The sequence below is a fragment of the Phyllobates terribilis genome, unplaced genomic scaffold (assembly GCF_046119375.1).
Source record: "Phyllobates terribilis strain yellow unplaced genomic scaffold, ASM4611937v1 Scaffold_97__1_contigs__length_5976380, whole genome shotgun sequence".
NCBI classification, from domain to species: domain Eukaryota; kingdom Metazoa; phylum Chordata; class Amphibia; order Anura; family Dendrobatidae; genus Phyllobates; species Phyllobates terribilis.
Genome location: NW_027362857.1, coordinates 561900 through 586990, shown reverse-complemented (window position 1 = coordinate 586990; position 25091 = coordinate 561900).

The window sequence follows — 25091 nt, the reverse complement described above, 5'->3', positions numbered from 1 at the left end:
TTTACATCTTTTCTCCTAGGTTCTCTCTTCCGCCGGATGATAACATCCTGCCGGCGTGGATTATCCAGGGCTGCTCGTGCTGTCAGAGAAAGCTGCATTTTTGGCTGCTGCCACCAACGCACCATTGACATCTCGAGGACAGAAAACCCCCAAATCTAGCGCTCTGAAGAAACTACAGCACATCCACCATTAATGCTGTACCTGTATGGAAGGAGTTGTACCACCTACCTGTGGCCTCCTGACCAGCAAGAGACACGTGCAAAAGTTGAAGGCTCCTCCAAGAACTTGTCTTCATCCTTCCATGCAATTTTAATTCAAAGAAATAAAAAATTAAAATTGTTTAATGTCTTTTCGCATTTAATTGATTATTACTGACTTTTATGGTATATTAATACTATACCTCATATATAGTATGTCTGAAGGGTTAGATCCCAAACTGGAGAATAGCGGTTCTATGTCTCCCATTAATCCTCTAAACTCTGGCCAAAAATGGAGGAGATGACCAGAGATTCTGTTATTCCTAAGGGTACGTACACACAGCACCTTATAGACGCCAGCATACCCACTGATTTTTTATTTTATAAGAAGACACTTAAGGAAAACATCAGTGTTTTTGTTAACTACATATAAAATAGTGAGCGGCTTCCAAACAGAAGCCACCAGCAGAATGAACCGATCACTTTCTTTAACCACTTCATAATTTTCAAAGCTGGAAGCGGAGAAAAGAAGCTGAAAAAGACTGAAAAATACACAATGCACAGCAAGTTGTTTTTATATTGCAGTGCATATGTTCAATCATTTACATTTTTATCTAGTGCTTTTCATGAGGGATCCAGGTGGAATCCACCTGATGAAGACATTGTTTGCACATTACGAAGAGTGGCAATTAGTGTTGAGTGAGCACTAAAATGCTCGGGTGCTCGAAGCTCGGGCCGAGCTCACCGTGATACTCGGGTGCTCGACCCGAGCAACGAGCCCAATGTTAGTCTATGGGAGACCCGAGCATTTTTGCGGCGGCACCCCCGACAGTCTGTAGAAAGCCTAAAAAGTGCCCAAAACGATAGTGACAGTGCTCAAATGACATGGGGACAGCATGGGGATCGCCCCAGGAAGCATTTCAGACCCCCAGGTCACTGCTGTCAACAGCGCCGGACTGGGGTGTCTGGGGCCCACCAGGGACATTGACTCCAGGGGCCCACCCACCCTTCAGCTATTTGCAAATACCTGTTAGCCGTTATACCCATTATATTGGCCGCTTCTGCCCATCACTGTGCGCTCACCAGAAATGCGATGTACAATTACTGTAGTTTGCATTAAAGGGTTTTTATTGGTGAAAACAAGATATCAGCGATGCACAGGTTGGGAAGGTGATCACTTATTTATTGGTGGAATCAGCAATGTCAGAAGATTGTTGCACTTTGAGTATTTGGTGAGATTTTTACCTCTGTATTTATAAGACAAAACCAGGAGTGGAGCAATCCGAGGTAATGTTTTATGAATTTCTCACCCACTCCTGGTTTTGTCTTATAAATACAGAGGTGAAAATCTCACCAAATGCCAACTTGCTTTCTCTGGTGAACCTTTGCAACTGCATCTCTGCTGCTGTGTAATAGTCACAGGGCAGGGAGGGGTTAAACATCCAAGTATTTAATATCTATTGGAAATAAAGAGGTTTCCCCTTATTGATATCAGATAAAACAAATGACCAACCACAATCCACTCTACCAAGACCAATATTACCAGATAGAAGCCAGAAATACCACCACACCGTGACCAGATCACATATTACCACCACATAGTGCCCAAATAATGCCACATACAAGGCACAAATACCGCCACACCATGACCAAAGCACATAATACCACCACATAGTGATCAAATGCTACCAGATACAAGGTATAAATACTGACACACCATGAGACCACATATTACCACCACATAGTGACTGAATAATACCACACACAAGGGACAAATATCGTCATGTCATGACCAAAGCACATAATGCCACAACATAGTGACAAATAATGCTAAAATAATAAAAATGTAAAAAAGCTCTGTATATTGGGTCAGTGTACAGGTTATACAGTGATCACCAGTGATATTATACACAGGAGCTCTGTATATAGTGTACAGGTTATCAGTCATCACCAGTGACATTATACACAGAAGCTCTGTATATAGTGTCAGTGTACAGGTAATGCAATGATCACCATTAATATTATACACAGGAGCTCTGTATATAGTGTCAGTGTGTGTGTATAGGTAATACATATACTCAACATAGGTAATACACATACTCACCAGTGATGTCTCTAGGTGAAGTTCTTTATCTGCAGACCGATATATCCCATCTTCTATGCAGGACTTATCTCTGCAGAAAATAACATAGTTAGCTATAATGATCACTTCCAGAGCACAATCCACACTTTTCCCAAGATTTCTACACTGCATGAAATGACAAAAAAGCAACATAGTGCCGCACTACACAGTAACAGTGCTCCAGTGTCATTCTGTGCCTGCTCATCTGTCAGCAGACATATTTCTCTGATGGCAAAGATGTAGCAGAGCTGAAGACAGAAGACCCATGGATTACGTCGGAGCGAGGATTTTTTTTTATTAAAGATAGAGTCCCTTAGGCTAAGTTCCTGCTTTTATGCGGCGCTTTAGACCGCTCGCGTAAAAGAAGTGCCAAAGAAAGCTGGAAACGCCTTCCAGCAAAAGCTATGGATTTTGCTGAAAAGCGTTCAGATGCCGCGTTTTGCCACGTATTTTTGCGCGGGCGCTTTTACTGCAAAAGCGGCCGCGCAAAAAGAATTGACATGCCAATTCTTGGCGTTCTTTTCGGCGCGCTTTCCCCATAGGCTACATGTTAACATGCCTCGGGAAAAGCGCGCTGAGAAAAGCGCAACGTCGGCATGCAGTAGAGATTTTTTGCGCCGCGTATGAACGGAGCCTAAATGGGTTTTGTGTTTTATTTTTAATTAAAAAAAAAATTTCTGTGTTTTTTTTCTATTTACTAGAAATTCATGGTGGCCATGTCTAATTTGGCGTGACAACATGAATTTCGGGCTTAGTACCGGCTGATAATACAAAGCTGGCTTGGTACTAACACTATTATTACCCAGGGTGCCACTCACCACCAGGGCCGCTGGAAGAGCCAGGTAAAGCGCCTGGAAATTTTCAGGGGTGGCTGCGGGCTGCGATTTTCAGTGTGGGGGGCCAAGCACACTTGGGCCTTACCATGCTGAGAATCCCAGCCCCCAGCTCCTTTGTTTTATCTGGCTGGCAATCAACATATGGCAGGAGCACACACCTTTTCCTAAAAAAAAAAATATTTTAAATAAGTTTAAAACAAATATTCGGCTTCTCTGTCTTTTGATCAGCAGCCAAGGTAAAGCCAGGCAGCTGGGGGTGGCAGTACGTAGCTGTCCGCTTTATCTGCGGTGAGAATCAAAAATTCTGCAGAGCGCTACACCGTTTTTAAAAATGATTTCTTTTCACACTTCTATATGTCACAGACCCAACAGCCAATCACAGATGCTGTCAAAGAGGATGGGCGTCTGTGATTGGCTGTTTGAGTAATCTACAATCAGCCCATACATTCTAGTATGGTACTATGTATGGGCTGCTTTCAGGTTACTCAAGCAGCCAATCACAGAAGCCCGTTCTCTGTGTCAGCGTCTGTGATTAGCTGTTGGGACTGTCACACATATAGAAGTGTGAAAATAAATAAATAATAAAACAAAAATGACATAGTGCTCCGCAGAATTTTTGATTCTCAGCGCAGATAAAGCAGACAGCTACGGGCTGCCACCTCCAGCTGCCTGGCGATCAAAAGTCAGGAAAGCCCAATGTTTTTTTAAATTATTTAAAAAAATAATTAAAAAAAAAATACGTGGGTTCCCGCCATATTTTGATCGCCAGCCTGGTAAAAACCAGGCAGCTGGGGGCTGGGATTCTCAGCATGGTAAGGCCCAAGCATTCTGGGCCCCCCACGCTGAAGACGGCAGCCCGCAGCCACCCCTGGAATTGGCGCATTCATCATAGCACCATTTCCAGGCGCTTTATCCGGCTCTTCCAGCGGCCCTGGTGGGGGTGGCACGCTGGGTAATAATGGGGTTAGTACCAGCTTTGTATTATCAGCTGGCAGTAAGCCTGAAATTCATGGCGTCACGCCAAACTAGACATGGCCACCATGAATTTCTAGTAAACAGAAAAAAACACATGTAGGGACTCCATCTTTAATAAAAAAACAAAATCCTCGCTCTGACGTAATCCACGGATCTTCTGTCTCCAGCTCTGCTACATCTTTGCCATCAGACAAATACCCCTGCTGACAGAGATGAGCAGGCACAGAATGACACTAGAACACAGTTGTCAGAGAAGTGCTCAGCTGGCCTCCAGCCGCCGACCATGTTTTCCTGTGCGTTGCAAATAATGCATACTTTCAAACACATGCCAATTTTTGCAATGCAAGTCTACAGTACATTGCGTCTGCGCTGATTTACAACGGATCCGTTGTAACGCACAGTATAAACGCAATGTTAACCCAGCCTAACAGCAGCGAGAAGGGGAGACGGAGCCCTGGAGACCGCCAAGTCAGTCTACTGGTGGTACTATCATGCCCATTGCCCAGTATGTCCTCCCAGCCTTTGTGGTATTATTATGCCCATTGCCCAGTATGTACTGCCAGCCTCTGTGGTACTATCATTCAAGCTCACATGGCATGTCCTGCCAGCCAGCCACTGGTGGTAGTAGTACTAGCATGATAGTACCACAAAGGGCCGGCTCCAGGTTTTTCTGGGCCCTGGGAGAAAGAGTCTCAGTGGGCCCCTTTAACACATACCACGATTCATGATGCACAGATACCGCAGAGAAATATAAGTATAGTACAATGCAAAGATTTCACTTCTTATATTACATGAGTGATATCTATTATACTGGCCTCCAAAAAGTGCTCCATACAGAATACTGGTCCCCATATAACGCTCCATACAGAATACTGGTCCCCATATAACGCTCCATACAGAATACTGGTCCCCATATAACGCTCCATAAAGGATATTGGTCCCCATATAATGCTCCATACAGAATACTGGCCCCCATAAAATGCTCCGTACAGAATACTGGCCCCCATATAACGCTCCATACAGGATACTGGTCCCCATATAAAGCTCCACACAGTATACTGGCCTCCAAAAAGTGCTCCATACAGAATACTGGTCCCCATATAACGCTCCATACAGAATACTGGTCCCCATATAACGCTCCATAAAGGATATTGGTCCCCATATAATGCTCCATACAGAATACTGGCCCCCATAAAATGCTCCGTACAGAATACTGGCCCCCATATAACGCTCCATACAGGATACTGGTCCCCATATAACGCTCCACACAGTATACTGGCCCCCAAAAAAATGCTCCATACAGAATACTGGCCCCCATATAATGCTCCATACAGAATACTGACCCCATATAACTGTCACGGGTGTGTCGCCACGAAGATCGTCACGATTACACAGCCTGACTTCTCGCAGCTGACTTTTTGGTGCTTTGTGTTTTTTGGCAGTGAGGGAGTTAATTCTCTCTCTCTCTGTGCTAGACGAGGTCCAGCCTCGCCCAGCTGCAATCAATGCTGCTGTAGTGAGACTCCTTCAAATGCCTGCTGGTCTGTTAGGGAAGTGTCGGTGAAAGCATTTCATGCAGACTAACAGAGCGGATCGTGGTTTTTGGAGTTTCAGAGATAAGTGTATTTGGAGAGTTTTTTCCCTTCCTCGCTTTATCATTTATCTCCTTTCCCGTTGGTGTTCCCTCTGTTGTAGTTGTGTAGTTTTTGTATGCAAGGTGGTTTTGGTTTTTCCCTTGTACTGTCTCGTTCGTCTAAGTACTGTGTGTGGGCATATTATTACTTGTCCCCTTTTGTTGTGATCGGGGTCCTTCTCAGGACTAGATTACTTAGGTGCAGGGATCCTCAGGAGGTAGGGGTTACGCTGGTGGCCTGGACCTCTGTACCTTTAACAGTACCTCCAGGTTGAGGGATTAGTCAGGGCCCCAGCTTAGGGTCAGCTTAGGCCCCCTACCTCCAGTATACAGAGACAGCGTGACAATAACGCTCCATACAGAATACTGGCCCCCATAAAATGCTCTGTACAGGATACTGGCCCCATATAAAGCTCCATGCAGGCTGTTCTCCCCACATAATGCCCTATGCAGGCTGTTCCCCCCCCTTATAATGCCCCATGCAGGATGTCACCCCCCTCCATATAATGCCCCATGCAGGATGTCACCTCCCCCATATAATGCCCCATGCAGGATGTCACCTCCCCCATATAATGCCCCATGCAGGATGTCACCCACCCCATATAATGCCCCATGCAGGATGTCACCCCCCTCCATATAATGCCCCATGCAGGATGTCACCTCCCCCATATAACGCCCCATGCAGGATGTCACCCCCCCATATAATGCCCCATGCAGGATGTCACCCACCATATAATGCCCCATGCAGGATATCACCCCCCCTCTCTTTAAAATGCCCCATGCAGGATGTCACACCCCCCTTTTATAATGCCCAATGCAGGATGTCACCCTTCTCTTTAAAATGCCCCATGCAGGATGTCACCGCCCCCATCTAATGCCCCATGCAGGATGTCACCCCCCCCCATATAATGCCCCATGCTGGATGTCACCCCCCATATAATGCCCCATGCAGGATGTCACTCCCCCATATAATGCCCCATGCAGGATATCACCACCGCACCCATATAATGCCCCATGCCTCCATACATTAAATAAATAATCAAATACTCACCTCACTCCTCCTCACCTGTTGCCGCTGCTCAGGTCTGGACTCCAGCGCCGCAGGATGTCACCCCCCTCCATATAATGCCCCATGCAGGATGTCACCTCCCCAATATAATGCCCCATGCAGGATGTCACCCCCCATATAATGCCCCATGCAGGATGTCACCCCCCCTCTTTATAATGCCCCATGCAGGATATCACCCCCCTCTCTTTAAAATTCCCAATGCAGGATGTCACCCCCCTCTTTAAAATGCCCCATGCTGGATGTCACCCCCCCATATAATGCCCCATGCAGAATGTCACTCCCCCATATAATGCCCCATGCAGGATATCACCCCCCCCATATAATGCCCCATGCCTCCATACATTAAAAAAAATAATAATCAAATACTCACCTCACTCCTCCTTACCTGCTGCCGCTGCTCAGGTCCGTACTCCAGCGTCGCCGGCGTCTTCCCGCTCTGCGCTGCCTGTGATGGCTCAGGGGAGGGCGCGGTGGAAAGACGTCACCGCACCCTCTGACCTGATATGTCACAGGGAGCGCAGAGCAGAAATACAGCGGATCTGCGGAGGCAGGAGGAGAGGTAAGTATCCGGCTGCTGGGCCCTGAGCAAGCGGGGGAGAAGGGCGGGCGCTGGCACCGCTCTCCTCCACCCATAGCCCGATTCATGCTTAGTATGTCCTGCCAGCCTCCTTGGTACTTTCATGCCCACCCAGCATGTCCTGCCAGCCACTGGTGGTAGTACATGCTGCTAGGCATAGTAACAGTAACGAGAGGTTGGCAGCAGGACAGGCTGGGCAATGGGCATGATGATAATCATGACCATTGCCCAGTAGCATTTACTGACAGCCTCGGCCAGGGGTCCTCTCAGTCACCCCTCCCCCCTATCCCTTCCTCCCCTCCCGGCCCCTGCTTTTCATACTCATGCGTCGAGATGAGCTGCAGGCCTGCAGCCGCTGCCTAGGGCGACGGCGGATCCGTCCTCCACAGCGCGCACAGGAAGCAGTCCCAGGGCCATGATGTCATCGCCCTGAGATTGACCTCCTGCGCACGCGCCGGCAGAGGCGGCAGAGGGGCACTGCGGCAGCAGGCAGAGCAGGGAGACCAGTCTCCTTGCTGTGCTGCTGCAGAGGGCCCATCACTAATCATATCGGCAGTGCTGCCTATCTGATTAGCGAACCGGGGGGTCCTCTGTTCTCTGTACAGGGCCCAGTGGGTGTGAGGGCGGGGCTTAGGGGCATGGCCATCGGAACCCGGAGCCCACCGGGGGTTTTCCCGATCATACGGTGGGCCAGTACGCCCCTGCCCATAAGGGCACACACTGTGCAATTATCTGACATTCTAGCGTGACCTCCGCAGGGAGGATGAGAGTGATACGTGGTGCAGAATACGTTGGTCTATAAGCAGGCATGCAATACATGGGGTGCAGAGAAAAAGGTTGCACTTGGGTCACGACCTGACTAAGGAGGCACGGTACCGTGTGAGGCTTATTCTCTTAGCTCCCCCGCCAACAATTTATATACAAATAAGATATTATACAGTGCTACATTATACAAGGTATAAAGGATGGTGCCCACATAAGAGTGCCATTCTTTAGCAACAAAATAACAGTGCCACTCAGAGCCAAAATAAATACGGCTATATAGTGTTCTCAAGATAGCACAATAGATTGCTCAAATAAATACTGTCATACAGTGCTCACATATTAACACTATGAAATGCCCAAATAAACACCACTTTACACTTCTCACATGTTATGACCATACAGTGCTCAAATAAATACTGTCATACAGTGCTCACATATTAACACTATGAAATGCCCAAATAAACACCACTTTACAGTTCTCACATGTTATAACCATACAGTGCCCAAATAAATACTACAATACAGTGCTCACATATTAACACTATGAAATGCCCAAATAAACACCACTTTACAGTTCTCACATGTTATGACCATACAGTGCTCAAATAAATACTGTCATACAGTGCTCACATATTAACACTATGAAATGCCCAAATAAATACCACTTTACAGTTCTCACATGTTATGACCATACAGTGCCCAAATAAATACTACATTACAGTGCTCACATATTATCAAAATACAAGGCACAAATAAATAGTACCGGACATTGTTCACATATTATCACTATACAGTTCCCAATACATAATCTAACAGTGCTATACAATGGCTAACTAAAAATACAATATTTAGACTGAGTCATGGTCATAACCTTGTCAATCATTCCTGGCACCAATATAGAAGCGGGAGGCTGATGGGACCCATGTGTAAATGCCCTGGGAAATGTCTGTGCTTCATATGAGGGCATCAGCACTATTATTTTGGGAGGCCTTGTTTCAGGGTTTAGATTGGGCCCAGTTACTTGCTGGCCACCTTCTTCGGAACGGCTCTCCATCACCCCTCACCACAATTCAGTAGACCCATACCAGCTATTACTGAAATTATTGATTGCCAAGTGTAACAGCGGAAAATAAATTATTGAAAAAAAATAAATAAATAAGCGCGATGCTCCCCGATCCTCTGGGCGGCATGTAGACTTCTTTCTATAATTTTATAAACTTGTGTATTTATAGATTTGATGTCATTAATCATTAATGGTCCATTACTTATTATTCCTCTATGTAGTCCTTTCTCCAGCTCCGGTGTTATATACTTATTTTATATAAAAAAAGTTCCAGTTATTAGCTAAGGCTGAAAATAAATAAAGTTTTAGAGTCAGTAAAATATAAAAGCGGTATTTTATATTGGGATTTCTTATAGCAAACTCATCTTCTGCTTGTGAGTGCACGTTGCTATATAAGGACGCAGCCACCCAACCAACCTGAACCAAAGACACTCCAGTGACAGCCACATAGTCACTATATAGCTCTCACTGGCGGTAAACTGACCGTTTTAGGCAGCGGATGCAACCAAAACTCACTCATGTACTTGAAATCCCACCTACCCAGTTTTTTCATTGACTAACGTGGGCTAGGTTTCAACCACATCAGAAAAAGGTGATGAGTGAGCACATATATAATAGGTATCCGTTTGATCCCATGATCTAATATTGGCGATGCCAGGGGTTCTAGGGGAAGGAGAGGCTGCTCACACTGCTGTCCACCCTGTCTATCTGATCTAATAATGAAGATACCAGGGGTGCAGCGGTAAGAAGAGGCTGCTCACACTGCTGTCCACCTGTCTAATTGATCTAATACTGGAGATACCAGAGATCCTGAGGTAAGAAGAGGCTGCTCACACTGCTGTCCACCATGTGTATTTGATCTAATACTAGAGATACTAGGGGTGCTGAAGTAAGAAGAGGCTGCTCACACTGCTGTCCGCCATGTGTTTCTGAGCTAATACTGGTGATACCATGGTTGCTGAGGTATGAAGAGGCTGCTCACACTGCTGTACACCTGTCTAATTGATCTAATACTAGAGATTCCAGGGGTGCAGAGGTAAGAAGAGGCTGCTCACACTGTGTTCACCATGTCTTTCTGAGCTAATACTGGAGATACCAGGGGTGTTGAGGTAAGAAGAGGCTGCTCACACTGCAGTCCACTATGTGTATCTGATCTAATACTAGAGATACCAGGAGTGCAGAGGTAAGAAGAGGTTGCTCACACTGCTGTACACCTGTCTAACTGATCTAATACTAGAGATACCAGGGGTGCAGAGGTAAGAAGAGGCTGCTCACACTGCTGTCCACCATGTCTTTCTGAGCTTATACTAGAGATACCAGGGGTGCAGAGGTAAGAAGAGGCTGCTCACACTGCTGTCCACCATGTGTATCTGATCTAATACTGGAGATACTAGGAATGCTGAGGTAAGAAGAGACTGCTCACAGTGCTGTCTACTCTATCTATCTGATCTAATACTGGAGATACCAGGAGTGCTGAAGTAAGAAGAGGCTCTTCACACTGCTGTCCACCATGTCTATCTGATATTATGCTGGAGATACAAGCAGTGCTTAAATAAGAAGAGGCGGCTCACACTGATGTCTACCCTGTCTATATGATCTAATACTGGAGATACCAGGGCTATTAAGGTACGAAAAGTCTGCTCACACTGTTATAGGTTATCTCTAAGTCATATCAGGAATATTCCTATGGCACATGCTCACAAGTTTCTGTGCTAATATTCTAGGACAGGTTTCTTTCTGTGCAACAAGACACTGACCATATTAATTGTGTAGTGTTTACCTCCCTAAACAAAAAAGCTAAAATTGCTAATTAAAGGTATTTATAAATGTATTCATTAAGATTCCATTTAGTTATTTATTTTTTTCTATTCCCAGAGAGCCCCGTTAAGGAAAAATTGCAAAACAATGAGATACATTTCTCAGAGTCCTATTTTATATATCCATATACTGTATGTGATACTGAGTTTGTATGTTTTCCCCGTATTCTTGTGGGTTTCCGCTGGGTTCTCCGGTTTCTTCCTACACTCCAAAGACATACTGATAGGGAATTTAGATTGTGAGCCCCGATGGGGAAAGTGTCGATAATGTCTGTAAAGCGCTGCGGAATTAATGGTGCTACATAAGTGAATAAAATAAATCAAAATAAATACTAGAGTAAAATAAGAGAAGCCAAAGAAGGCGGGGATAATAAAAGTGACGGTGCACTTGTGTAGAGCTTGAGTAAAGTACCTATATGCAGGCCTGGCGTCAGAACCCAGCGCACCCGGGCAACTGCTGGGGCCCTAAGGAGATGGATGGGCCCACTTACCGTCGGGCACCCCTGCGCGCTATGGGACCCGTGAGCGGTGCGGTGCCGGTGCCAGCGCCCGCCACCCACCCCCGCTTGTTCAGGGCCCCTCTCCCCGTGCCTCCGCACCATCTCTGGTCTCTTCCGCGGCTGCTGCACTGTGACGTCTCAGGCCAGAGGATGCGGTGATGTCTTTACACCATGCTCGCTCCAGATCCATGACAGCGCAGAGCGGTAAGACGCCGGCGATGCTGAAGAGTCTGGAGCAACGGCAGCAAGTGAGGAGAGGTGAGTACTTGATTATTTTTTTTATATGTATGGAGTCATGGGGAATTATATGGGGGGGGACAAGTGACATTCTGCATGGGGCATTATATGGGGGGAACAAGTGACATCCCGCATGGGGCATTATATGGGGGGGGATAGGTGACCTCCTGCATAGGACATTATATGGGGGGACAGGTGACATCCTGCATGGGGCATTATATGGGGGGGAGGTGACCTCCTGCATAGGACATTATATGGGGGGGAGAGGTGACATCCTGCATGGGGCATTATATGGGGGGAGAGGTGACATCCTACATGTGGCATTATATGGGGGGAGAGGTGACATCTTGTATGGGGCATTATATGGGGGTGAGACGTTAAATCCTGCATGGGGCATTATATGGGGGGGGGAGGAAGAGATGGAGGAGAAAGAGCAAGTGAGAGAGAGGAGAGAGTGAGAGAGATGGAGGAAAGGGTAAGGGAGAGAGATGGATGAGAGAGAGATATGGAGGAGAGACAGATGGAGGAGACAGAGCAAAGGAGGAGAGAGAGAGGGAGGAGAGAGAGGGAGGAGAGAGATAGAGGGAGGAGAGAGAAAGAGATGGAGGACAAAGAGCAAGGGAGAGAGAGATTGAGAAGAGAGAGGAGAGAGTGACAGAATGGAGAAGAGTGCGAGGGAGAGAGATGGAGGAGAGAGAGAGATAGAGGAGAGAGAGATGGAGGAGAGAGAGATGGAGGAGAGAGAGAGATGGAGGAGAGAGAGAGATGGAGGAGAGAGAGATGAAGGAGAGATAGAGAGGGAGGAGAGAGAGAGGGAGGAAAGAGAGAGAGGGAGGAGAGAGGCGGGAGGAGAGAGATAGAGAAAAGAGAAGGAGGGCGGAGGGAGAGTGAGATTTTTCCATCTCAAAAGTTGGAGTTCACAATGATTTCAATGGGGTCCATGTACTGGATCAAGTTCGGTTACAGTTTTGGTACCCGAACCAAACTTTGGACTAAAGTTCAGTTGGGTACCAAAACCTGAACTTCCACGGGTCTGCTCATCCCTTGTCATGCTAGGTATGGGAAGAACCCAGCGTACGACAACGGGAAAAGGGGGAAAGCCCAGAAACTAGGGAAAGGGGGAGTGGAGACCCCTAAGCAGATCTAACAACACCATGACTCCCTTATCGTTCCTAAATAGGTTCCACACCTATCGCCAAGCAGGATACCTTAGCCCTGGCTGACCCTAGAGCTAGGCCCTAGGTAGGGAGGGGGAGGAGTTAGCACTAGTCGGCCCCACTGCAACTAAAGACAAACAAGGGAAACAGACAAGGAGATACACTTAGCTTTGAGGAGACACCAGAGAGAACACAACTACAATCCATAAAGGAACTCCAAGAAGAATATCGCTGACTGCTAGAACTCCAGACCTGAACAGAGGAATTTACTCTATCACCAGCAACTCTCTTGAGAAACTGAGTATATTTAAAGATCCAGAAAGGGTGTGTTAATTAGCAGGCGATCGTGGAGATCACCGCTGGGTGCTAGAGTGGGAGGGATGATGAAAGGATCAAGAAGGTGTCTGCAAGGCCAAGCGCAGCGACCTTCTACAGCCGGATCCAGAATGACTGTATGTCAAGCCTGACACACCCGTGACATCCCTAGTTCCTAATCCTTTAACTGGTTGGGATGCAATACTACATTTCACCTCTAGTAGCCACTAGTGAAAAATTTGATTACCTGTCACAATCACAATAATAGTCGATCATTAGTGATCCAGTTCTCAATCTACGTCCCATTAGTTTACACAGTCTGTAAAATTGCCCTCCAGGAGGAGACTGGTATCTTTGTCCTGCCTACCACTGTTCTCCTACACATGTGCAGACTTCCATTTCTTAAGGGGACTTATTTTCAGTCAATGTCTATGGCACCTAGGTTTTGTAAATGCCTCCCCCATCCCCCATATCAATCTGTGGTTTTGCAACCACTGAGTTCCAAATACTGTGCTATGGTCCACAGTTACAAATGTCTTTATAATAATTCCGATTGTTGGATGTCAGTTGATGTTGAACCCCACCGGTTTAGAGGTCAATATAGTAAACCTGGAAAAACCCTACAATGCATTAAGTTTATGGCTGCTAATTGTCATCATGTAATTGATGGCGAAATATAACAGGTACAGTCTAGGGGTACGGGAGACATTTGAGCTGATAAAAGCTGAGTGTGCATGGTGATAGATAGCGGCTCTGTAAGACTAAACTTACCTTGTGGCCGGAGTCTGTAGAGCAGAGTTACTGTACATGTCCAGACTCTCTGACCAGGTCTATGCAAAAGTATGAAAAGTGATATAGCAATGTGAAATTCAGGCCAACACTCCCTTTTTCCATAAAAGTCAGCACTTTATTTAATCCATATAAACACAACCAAATTTAAGTGGCTTCGTACAAAAATAGCACATGAAAAATGTACAAATGCCATCAGCAAAACGTACTTCAACCAGACGGCAACGCGTTTCTGAGCTCTACGTTTCTTAGTTTGAGCCTGAAAAATTCCACAATACTTAACACAGGATATCTGAGTTCGCAGATTCGTAACACTCAGGTTAAAATGTGCATAGACAAAATATATAGATAAAACCTGTAAAAACCACAATGTGGATAATGCGGATAAACGAACCATACAATAAAGTAAAAACAGGAGCCGAGGCTGTAAGTGCGGGGATTTCTGTGCTTGGGGATCATACTCGATACTGGATAAATTGAGATGTTTTGAAAATGTTGTATCCATTATTTTATCATTTGCAGATCACTAACACGTCTCTCCGACCTGTGATTTCCATAGTTCCACGACTTTTCCGTCTTATGCTCAGAGGTCTAGTATTAACCCCTTTACCCCCAGGGTGGTTTGCACGTTAATGACCAGGCCAATTTTTACAATTCTGACCACTGTCACTTTATGAGGTAATTACTCTGGAACGCTTCAAATGGATCCCACTGATTCTGAGACTGTTTTTTCGTGACATATTGTACTTCATCATTGTGGTAAAATTTCTTTGACATCACTTGCGTTTATTTGTGAAAAAATCAGAAATTTGGTAAAAATGTAGAAAGTTTTGCAATTTTCAAAATTTTTAATTTTATGCCCTTAAATAGAGATATGTTACACTAAATAGTTAATAAATAACATTTCCCACATGTCTACTTTACATCAGCACAATTTTGGAACCACATTTTTTTTTTTTTAGGGAGCTATAAGGGTTAAAAGTTGACCAGCGATTTCTCATTTTTACAACAAAATTTACAAAAACACTTTTTTAGAGACCCCATCACATCTGGCGTGACTTTGAGGGGCCTTTATGATAGAAAATACCCAAAAGTGACACCATTGTAAAAACTGCACCCCCCAAGGTGCTCAAAACCACATTCAAGAAGTTTATTAACCCTTCAGGTGCTTCACAGTAATTTTTGGAATGTGGAAGAAAAAAATGAACATTTAACTTTTTTCACAAAAATGTTACTTTAGACCGCAATTTTTTTTATTTTCGACTTTTTGAATGTAAAATTTGCTTGAAAAATTAGCGGACACCATGTTGCGTTTGGGGAGCCCCCGATGTGCCTAAACAGTGGAAACCCCCACAAGTGACACCATTTTGGAAACTAGACCCCTCAGGGAACTTATCTAGGTGTGTGGTGAGCACCTTGAACCCCCAGGTGCTTCACAGAAGTTTATATCATGGAGCTGTAAAAATAACATTTTCACATTTTTCCAACAAAAATGTTTTGCAGACCCCAATTTTGCATTTTCATAAGGGTAACAGGAGAAATTGCACCACGCGATTTGTTGTGCAATTTTTCCTGAGTAAGCCGATACCCCATATGTGGGGAAAAAACACTGTTTGGGCACACGGCAGGGTTCGGAAGAGAAGGAACGCCATTTGACTTTTTGAATGTAAAATTTGCTTGAATTAGTGGACGCCATGTTGCGTTTGGGGAGCCCCTGATGTGCCTAAATAGTGGAACTCCCCCCCCCCCCCAAGTGACTCCATTTAGGAAACTACACCCCTGAAGGATTTTATCAAGGGGTATAGTGAACATTTTGAACCCAGAGGTACGACACAGAATTTGATAACATTAGGTCATCATATTGAATAAGTTGTCATTAGTCTTGAGTGCAAGTGCTCGCTACTTGAGTTTGCATCGGGTACTCAGGTATGGACCATGTATGGCGGGTGCTCAAGTGACATGCTCGAGTCCCCGCCCGCATGTTTCATGGTTGTTAGTCACCCAAATAAAAACATGTGGGGATCGCTTGTGCATGACAGGCAGTCCCAGCAAGGTTTTTTTGGCTATATAACAGCTGCAAAACATTTGAGGCGGAGACTTGAGCATGTCACTCGAGCACCCGCTATACTCGGTGCATACCCGAGCACCCGATGCAAACTCAAGTAGCGAGCTCTTGTGCTCAACATTAGTTGCCATATAGACGGTATTTTTTTCTTTACTTCTGAAAAAATCCCAACCCCAATCCTAATACAACCACAACCCTAGCCCAAACTCAACCTTAGCTCAACCCTAACCCTAGCCCAACCCTAACCCTAGCTCAACCCTAACGCAACCCTAACCCTTGCCCAACCCTAACCCAATCCTAGCCTAACCATAGCACAACCCTAACCCTAGCCCTAGTACAACCCTAACCCTAGCACAACCCTACCCATAGCTCAATGTTACCCCTAGCCCAACCCTAACCCTAGCTCCACCCTACCCCAACACTACCCCTAGCCCCACCCTAGCTCAACCCTCACCCTAGCCCAACCCTAACCCTAGCCCAACCCAAACCCTAGCACAACCCTAACCCTAGCCCAACCCTAACCCTAGCACAACACTAACCCTAACCCTAGCACAACCCTAAAGTTTATTTTTACGCCATTCCTCGTGCGGTATAAGTGATTAGACAACTTTATTTTTCGGGTCGGTGCAATTACAGGGATACTAGATTCATATCAGGCTTTTATGATTGAGAGCTGTCATACACTAAAAAACCCTTTTTTTTGCAAAGACTAGTTTTTGCATCGCAATTTTTTGAGAGCTATAATTTTTCCATATTTCGGCCGACAGAGTCATGTGATTTTTTTTTTTTTTTTTTGTGGGACAAGTTGATGTTTTTATTGGTACCATTTTTGGGCACATTACATTTTTTGATTGCTTTCTATTTCGATTTTTGGAAGGCAGAATAAACAAAAACCAACAATTCACGAATTGTTTTTTGGTGTTTTTTTATGCCGTTCTATGTGTCGTCAAATTGATAAGGAAGCTTTATTCTTCGGGTCAGTACGTTTACAGCGGTGCCACAGTTATATTTTTTTTCACGTTATGGCACTTTTACTCAATGAAAACTATTTTATAGAAAAAAGAATTGTTTATGCATCGCTAGAGAGCTATAAATGTTTTATTTTTCTGCCGTTGGAGCTGTATGGTGGCTTGTTTTTTGCGGGATAAGATGACGTTTTCAGTGGTACCATTTTTATTTACATTTGTCTTTTTGATCTCGTTTTATTCCATTTTTTGTTTGGTGGTATGATGATAAAGCATCGTTTTATGTTTTGTTTTTTATTTTATTTTTTTACCCTGTTCACTAAAGGGGTTAACTTCATCACCATCCCTGTGCTATGCAGCCTGTCAGCGCTGCACAGGGAAAAGTTACTTTGGTCACGCGTGGCGCATGACCAAAGCAACTTCCTGCCTTCTGATGACCCGGATGTTGTCATGATGACATCGGGTCACCATGACAACATCTGGGACCGGACTCAGACACTGCGGGATGCCGGCAGAGAAGGTAAGTATCGCGCTAACCTCCTCTTGCCACCAGAATGCTGCGATCGATTTCAATCACAGCATTTCTGGGGTTAATGTGCAGGGAGCGGTGCGGGAACGTTCCTTGCACATAGCACCGGGTGTCAGCTGTGACAATCAGGTGGATGACTTGATATCACGACCTCCCCAGGAAAAAGACAATAGGCTCTAGCTACAGAGACCTTCAAACTCTCTGTGTCACTCCCCCTACTGCACCCCTGGTGGAGCCCAAGTCTCCATCCCTGTTATTTCCCAGCTAAGAGCTCCCAAAACTAAAATGGGCCATATGTTCTTACTGGACAGTCCTAGGGAGCCCGTTCTGGTGTCATTGGACCCAACCGGGCCCCTGCTACGCATGGATGCTAAACATCGGAGTCCTAGGGGCCCCTGCAAGGCTGTGCTGGGTATCTCCTTTCCTTACGCTGGACTATGTTTAAAACTAGGGTTACAATCCGCATCCCCTCAGGTCTATTTTGTGTATCACTGAGATGAATCTTTTCCCCATAACTCGCTGTTGAATTATGTTTCTTGAATAGGCACATGGCGTCAGGGGAAGGGACATCCTGTGTAGCTTGCAGCTGCTGTGAGAATTCTCACTCTTCGCTTCTTCAGCTCCTTCCTTTGCAAGCTGCAGTGTCAAATTTTCATATGTAGAGCTTCGTAAAACCCGCCTGCCAGTGCACAGTGATCGACAGGGGATTACCTTGAATATCTTCACACCATTGTTCCCTGTAAAAACCAGAAAATACATAAGCTAATTTATACTCACCTAACACCTAATCCCAGAAGCCGCTGTCAACTGTAAAACAGCAAAAATAAAAAACAACCATATCCCTCACCTATCCAAAGTGATGAAATAATCCATAGTGTCCTACGATGATCTAGATGACTTATACTAGTATAATTTTCAAACGGTGCCACTCCATAATGTACACATACTACAATGTGAAGAGTGCCAACTATTGACCGTATAATGGCAAAATCGCAAGATAAACATAAACAACCGAAGCAACCACGATCAAAGGTCGATCTACATTATAAAAAATTGTTTTCTTAAATATTCAATTTTGTTAAAAATTATCACATGCAGATAATTGGTGCAAAAAATGGTGCAAAACAACATACAGTGTGTAAAAAAATTCTACCGCTATATGGGACACGCAGGACCCAAATTGTACAGCCTAGTAGATATTAAGTGATCATCCAAGTAGCATAGTATTTACACACAGGCCAATGTGATCCGATTAGTAAAAAGGCTCATATAGTCAAAGGTTGTTAGGTCAGAGAAACAGACAATGTTAATACATTCCTCAAAATAATATTACGGGTATAATGAGCCACCATATATATATTTACATGTGTATAACAACAGTATATATATGTGTCAACAGTATATAGACATACAATATATTGTACATGACAACAGGCTCACACTGACACAAGTAATGTGTAGCGATCAGCTGCCGTGAGAGAGTTCACAGGAGTTCATCAGCTGATGAAACCCGGTAACCTCACTTACGGCACCGCCGCTGCGTGAGAACTGTCTCACGCCAAAGCGGTGCCGTAAGTGAGATCACTGGAGCTCATCAGCTGATGAACTCCTGTGAACTCTTTCACGGCAGCTCAGCGCTATACACTGCAGGAGTGATTACACAGCGGCGTCTGCTCTGTAACAGCAGGCATAGGCTGATGGGAGTAGTACTCTCATCAGCTGATGCCTGTGACCTGTGGTAAGCTTTTTACGACTGGTCACAGTCACAGCTGCGGGCTCACACTGTCATCTGACAGAGTGATCCCGTAGTTCTAACCGATCAGAGCCCCTTTTTCCCACGCTGTCATCTGCGTGGGAAACCATGGATGTTCGGGGGCCCCATTCATATGAATGGGGTCCGTGTTCCGGGTCAGGTACTGTTCTGGTAACCGCACCAAACTTTTAATAGATATTCGGATATCCACGGGTCCGCCCATCACTAGTAAATAATCCTACCAAGTTATGACCATATAATGCCACCACATAATGCTAAAATAATGCCACCATACTGATCATTACCATTATGACTGTACTAAGACCAATATTACAATCAATACCACAATATGAGACAATAATCAATAAATACAGCCAGATCATAACATCACTACAGTACATGTTGGTGATATGTTAATATACCATACTGATTATTAAAAGTATAAACACTGATATTATCACTGTGCAGCAACCATGTAGTGGTATAATTGTATATATCAATTCCAGTGCTCTGCATACTATATACAGTACAGACCAAAAGTTTGGACACACCTTCTCATTTAAAGATTTTTCTGTATTTTCATGACTATGAAAATTGTACATTCACACTGAAGGCATCAAAACTATGAATTAACACATGTGAAATTATATACTTAACAAAAAGGTGTGAAACAACTGAAAATATGTCTTATATTTTACGTTCTTCAAAGTAGCCACCTTTTGCTTTGATGACTGCTTTGCACACTTGTCATTCTCTTGATGAGCTTCAAGAGGTAGTCACCGGAAATGGTTTTCACTTCACAGGTGTGCCCTGTCAGGTTTAATAAGTGGGATTTCTTGCCTTATAAATGGGGTTGGGACTATCAGTTGTGTTGTGCAGAAGTCTGCTGGATACACAGATGATAGTCTTACTGAATAGACTGTTAGAATTTGTATTATGGCAAGAAAAAAGTAGCTAAGTAAAGAAAAACGAGTGGCCATCATTACTTTAAGAAATGAAGGTCTGTCAGTCCGAAAAATTGGGCAAACTTTGAAAGTGTCCCCAAGTACAGTTGTAAAAACCATCAAGCGCTACAAAGTAACTGGCTCACCAAAAGTACCACCCCAGGAAAGGAAGACCAAGAGTCACCTCTGCTTCTGAGGATAAGTTTATCCGAGTCACCAGCCTCAGAAATCGCAGGTTAACAGCAGCTCAGATTAGAGACCAGGTCAATGCCACACAGAGTTCTAGAAGCAAACACATCTCTACAACAACTGTGTTAATTCATAGCTTTGATGTCTTCAGTGTGAATGCACAATTTTCAAAGTCATGAAAATACCAAAAAATCTTTAAATGAGAAGGTGTGTCCAAACTTTTGGTCTGTACTGTATGTGCATAGTGTGCTGGTAATTGTACAAATATATGTATATTAAGTCATCTACCATCTCTCTGATCATAGTTGTTCACTTTCCCTTTTCTTTTTCATTCAGCCCACACCACCATAACCACTTCTTCCATCCATGACTTGTCTCTGCAAAATGTAATTCACGTCACCTCATCGCGTCTGCTGTATGGAGAGTCAGGGTGTTGGAGACCGGAGCAGCACACCTGGGGAACAGGAGCGAGATGAGTATGTTTTTTCTGCATGTATATATGAGTCTATGTGGGGCTCACACTGTATATACCAAGGCTACGTGGTGGCTCAAACTGTATTTAGGAGGCTATGTGGAGCTCACACTGTATACAGGAGGCTATGTGCGGCCTCATACTGTATATAGGAGGCTATGAGGGTGCTCACAGTATATATAGGAGGCTATGATGGGGCTCACAATGTATATAGGAGACTATGTGGGGGGCTTATGCTGTATATGGGAAAATATGTGGGGGCTTATACTGCATATAGGAGGCTATATGGGGGCTTATACTGTATTTAGGAGGCTATGTGGGGGCTCATACTGTATAAAGGGACTATGTGGGGCTCATACTGTTTATATAGGGCTGCGTGGGGGTTCATACTGTATATAGGAGGTTACCTAGGGCTCATATTGTATATAGGGAGGCTATGTGTGGGCACATACTGTATACAGTATATGGGGTTATGTGGGGTTCATACTGTATATAGAGTGGCTAAGTGAGGGCTCATACTGTTATAGGAGGATATGTGAGGCTCAACCTCTATATAGAGAGGCTATGTGGGGGCTCACACTGTTTATAGGGGGCCATATGGGGGCTCATACTGGATATAGGAAGCTATGTGAGGGTCATACTGTTTATAGGGTCCATGTGGGGGCTCATACGGTTTATAGGAGGAATTGTTCAGGCTCATACTGTTTATAGGAGGATATTTGAGAGCTCACACTCTATATAGAGAGGCTATATGGGGGCTCATACTGTTTATAGGGGGCTATGTGGGGGCTCATCATGTAAATAGGAGGCTATATGAGGGCTCATATTGTATGTAGAAAGTCTATGTGGAGGCTCATACTGTATATAGGGGACTATATGGGGACTCACACTGTATATAGAGGGGCTATGTTGGTCTTATATTATATGTCGGGGGCTGTGTGGGGCTCATACTGTATATAGGGGCAGTTTTCAGGCTTATACGGTAAATAGGGGAATGTCAGCATACTTAAATATTAAGTGATAATTAGAGTTGAGCCACCCCCGTAAGGTTCGAGTTCGGTTCGTCGAACGCCCGTATGTTCGCCGAACTGTTCGTCGAACTGTTCATGGAACACCGTCGAACACCATTAAAACCAATGGCAGGCAAACAAAAACACATAGAAACACATAGAAAACACATAGAAAACACTTGAAAGGTGTCCAAAAGCTGACAAACTGCTCAGAAGACACAACTAACACATGGAAAAGTGACAAGTACATATAGTCATGCAAAAAGAAAAGAGGTTGAGGAGTAAAAGGAGGGGGAGACACAGATATAGGCATGTAATGCCCTTCTAAAACCAAAAAAGTTCGAAGCTGACACGGCCAGTCCGTTCTTGCCCATGCGACCTCCGTGTCGCCGGGTTTGTGCCAGAGCTGCGGTGGACCCTGATGGCCAGCCCCCTTCTCCCAATACTGGTGCCTGTCCGCTGGTGGGTCGAGCGAGCCCCCCTGCAGTGGAGGCAGGTCTAAGCTTTTTAATTTAAATTGTCTCTCTAATTTGAATGAGTACACTTTAAATCCTTTTACAAGGATCTATTGGAGGGCAAGTCTGATGCCAGCAGCCGCGGGAATTACAGCTCCAGTAGCGTCCACTAAAGCTGCTGCAGTTAAAAAGCTTTTATAAGGATCGAGCTTGGCGGTCCACTTCAAGGCGTCCTACCGCCAGTCCCAGCCCCTGTGGCTTGGGGTGCCTCCCGATGCTCTTCACTGAGTGTCCCGGGGGCCCGAAGCATTTCCTTTGAAAAAATTAAGTGTCCAAACTACAGGTGGTGTAGCTTACTTAACAGCCGGGATAATCCGCTGACTAGCAGACACTGCTACTAGGCACAAAGTATTTCCTGGGCTAGATGCAGTTAAAATTTTGTAATTAGATACTCTCGTTAGATGCTGAGAAAGCATTCCGTAGAGTCTCCTGGCATGCCTGGCCCTCACAGGGTATCAAATACTTAGGAATTCCTATTCATAGAGACCTCTCCCGTCTATGTTATCTTAATTTTGGGCCCTTTATTGAACAACTCCATACAGACCACGGTTGGCAAGTTAGAACTGTAAGATTCACTACGTGAACCACTGGAGCTTTGTGGAAAAGCACATGTACACTGTGTTCCAAATTATTATGCAAAAAGTGTTTTAGGAGTGATAAGGTAAGAATTTTTTTGTTTGTCAGTTAAACTCATTGATGGTGATGTGTGTCAGGGCTCTTTATATCACTGTAAGCAATTGCAGACACCTGTGCTAATTAGTTTGGCAGGTGTGTCCAATGAAAGGCAAGACTACTTAAGAAGGCTGTCCCACATTATTAAGCAGCCTACATTTTCTGCCAAAATGGGAAAGAAAAAGGATGTGTCGGCTGCTGAGAAGCAACAAATTGTGGAGTGTTTAGATCAAGGCATGACTACATTCAGCATTGCCAAGACACTTCATCGTTATCATTGCACAATCAAGAAGTATGTAGCTGATTCACAGTACACACGTGTGCGTGCTGATAAGGGAAAATTGAGGACTCTTTCCTACAGGCAATTACGTCAGGTTAAAAGAGCAGCGGCAAAAAAGCCTTGTCATAGCAGCAGACAAGTTTTTGAAGCTGCTGGTGCCTCCAACGTCCCCCGAACAACAAGATGCAGGGCCCTTCAGAGGTTTGCAGCTGTGCATAAGCCATCCTATTGACCTCCTGTATCCACTGTACACAAGCAGAAACAGCTCCAATGGGCCAAACAATACATGAAGACTGACTTCAAAACTGTTTTATTCACCGATGAGTGCTGTGCAACGCTCGATAGTCCAGATGGATGGAGTGGAGGATGGCTGGTTGATGGACACCCCATGCAAACATGGCTACGGCGCCAACAAGGAGGAGGTGGAGTAATGTTTTGGGCTGGAATCATGGGGAGAGAGATTGTCGGCCCCTTTAGGATCCCTGAAGGGGTAAAGATGAACTCCATGATGTATGTGGAGTTTCTCAAACAGCACTTCCTGCCATGGTTCAAGAAAAAGAACCATGTATTCCACAGCAAGATCATTTTCATGCATGATAATGCACCGTCTCATGATGCACATAACACATCTGCATCTCTGGCTGATATGGGCATAAAAGGGGACAAACTTATGGTGTGTCCTCCATGCTCCCCTGACCTCAAACGCATTGAGAACCTCTGGAGCATCATCAAAAGGAGTGTCTATGATGGCGGGAGGCAGTTCACATCTAAGCAACAGCTCTGGGAGCGTATTCTGTTCTCATGCAAAACAATTGAAGCAGAAACCATCCAAAACCTGACAAATTCAATGGACGAGAGAGTTCAGAAGCTCCTTTCGAACAAGGGGTCCTATGTGCAAATGTAACATCACCTAGAATAAAGCTTTGAGTTGAAAACTGTTTGATTTAAGTTTCTAATAACCTGCTAATGCTTATAATTTCAAAAATGACCATTTTTTTGTTCTTTATTAAAATGAAAAGGTTGATCGAAGAGTGTGGGGGATCTAAGAGTGTGGCAACCCAGTAGTCAGGATTATTTCGAATTCTGACAATCTGAGGGTCATGTTGCAGGTAGTGCAGCAAGAAGGCACCCATGTGTCTTGCGCATCTAGGAGCCCCAAAATTATTTTCCGGGATAGATGCAGCGAAAAATTATTATTAATTTGAAAGCTGGTGGAGCTTAGTATAGATGGCCTAATAGAATCAGTACTGCAAACTGCTATAAGGCCAAAATTATTTTACAGGGTAGATAGAGATAAACATGATTAGTAATAATTTGAAATCTGGTGGAGCTTAGTATAGATGGCCTAATAGAATCAGTACTCCACACTGCTACTATGCCCAAAATTATTTTCCAGGCAAGATACAGATAAAAATGATAATTAATTTGAAAGCTTAAAACGGTTGGTGAGGTGATTTTACCAAATCCTCAAGCTTTTACTCTCCCCAGGATGACACAGGGCTAGAAAAGTCCTTGCTGATGCATGATGTGTTCATCTTTATGAACCTGAGTCTGTCTACATTGTCAGCGGACAGCCGCGTGCGCTTATCTGTCAGCACAACACCAGCAGCGCTGAACACATGTTCAGAGAGAACAAAAATTATTA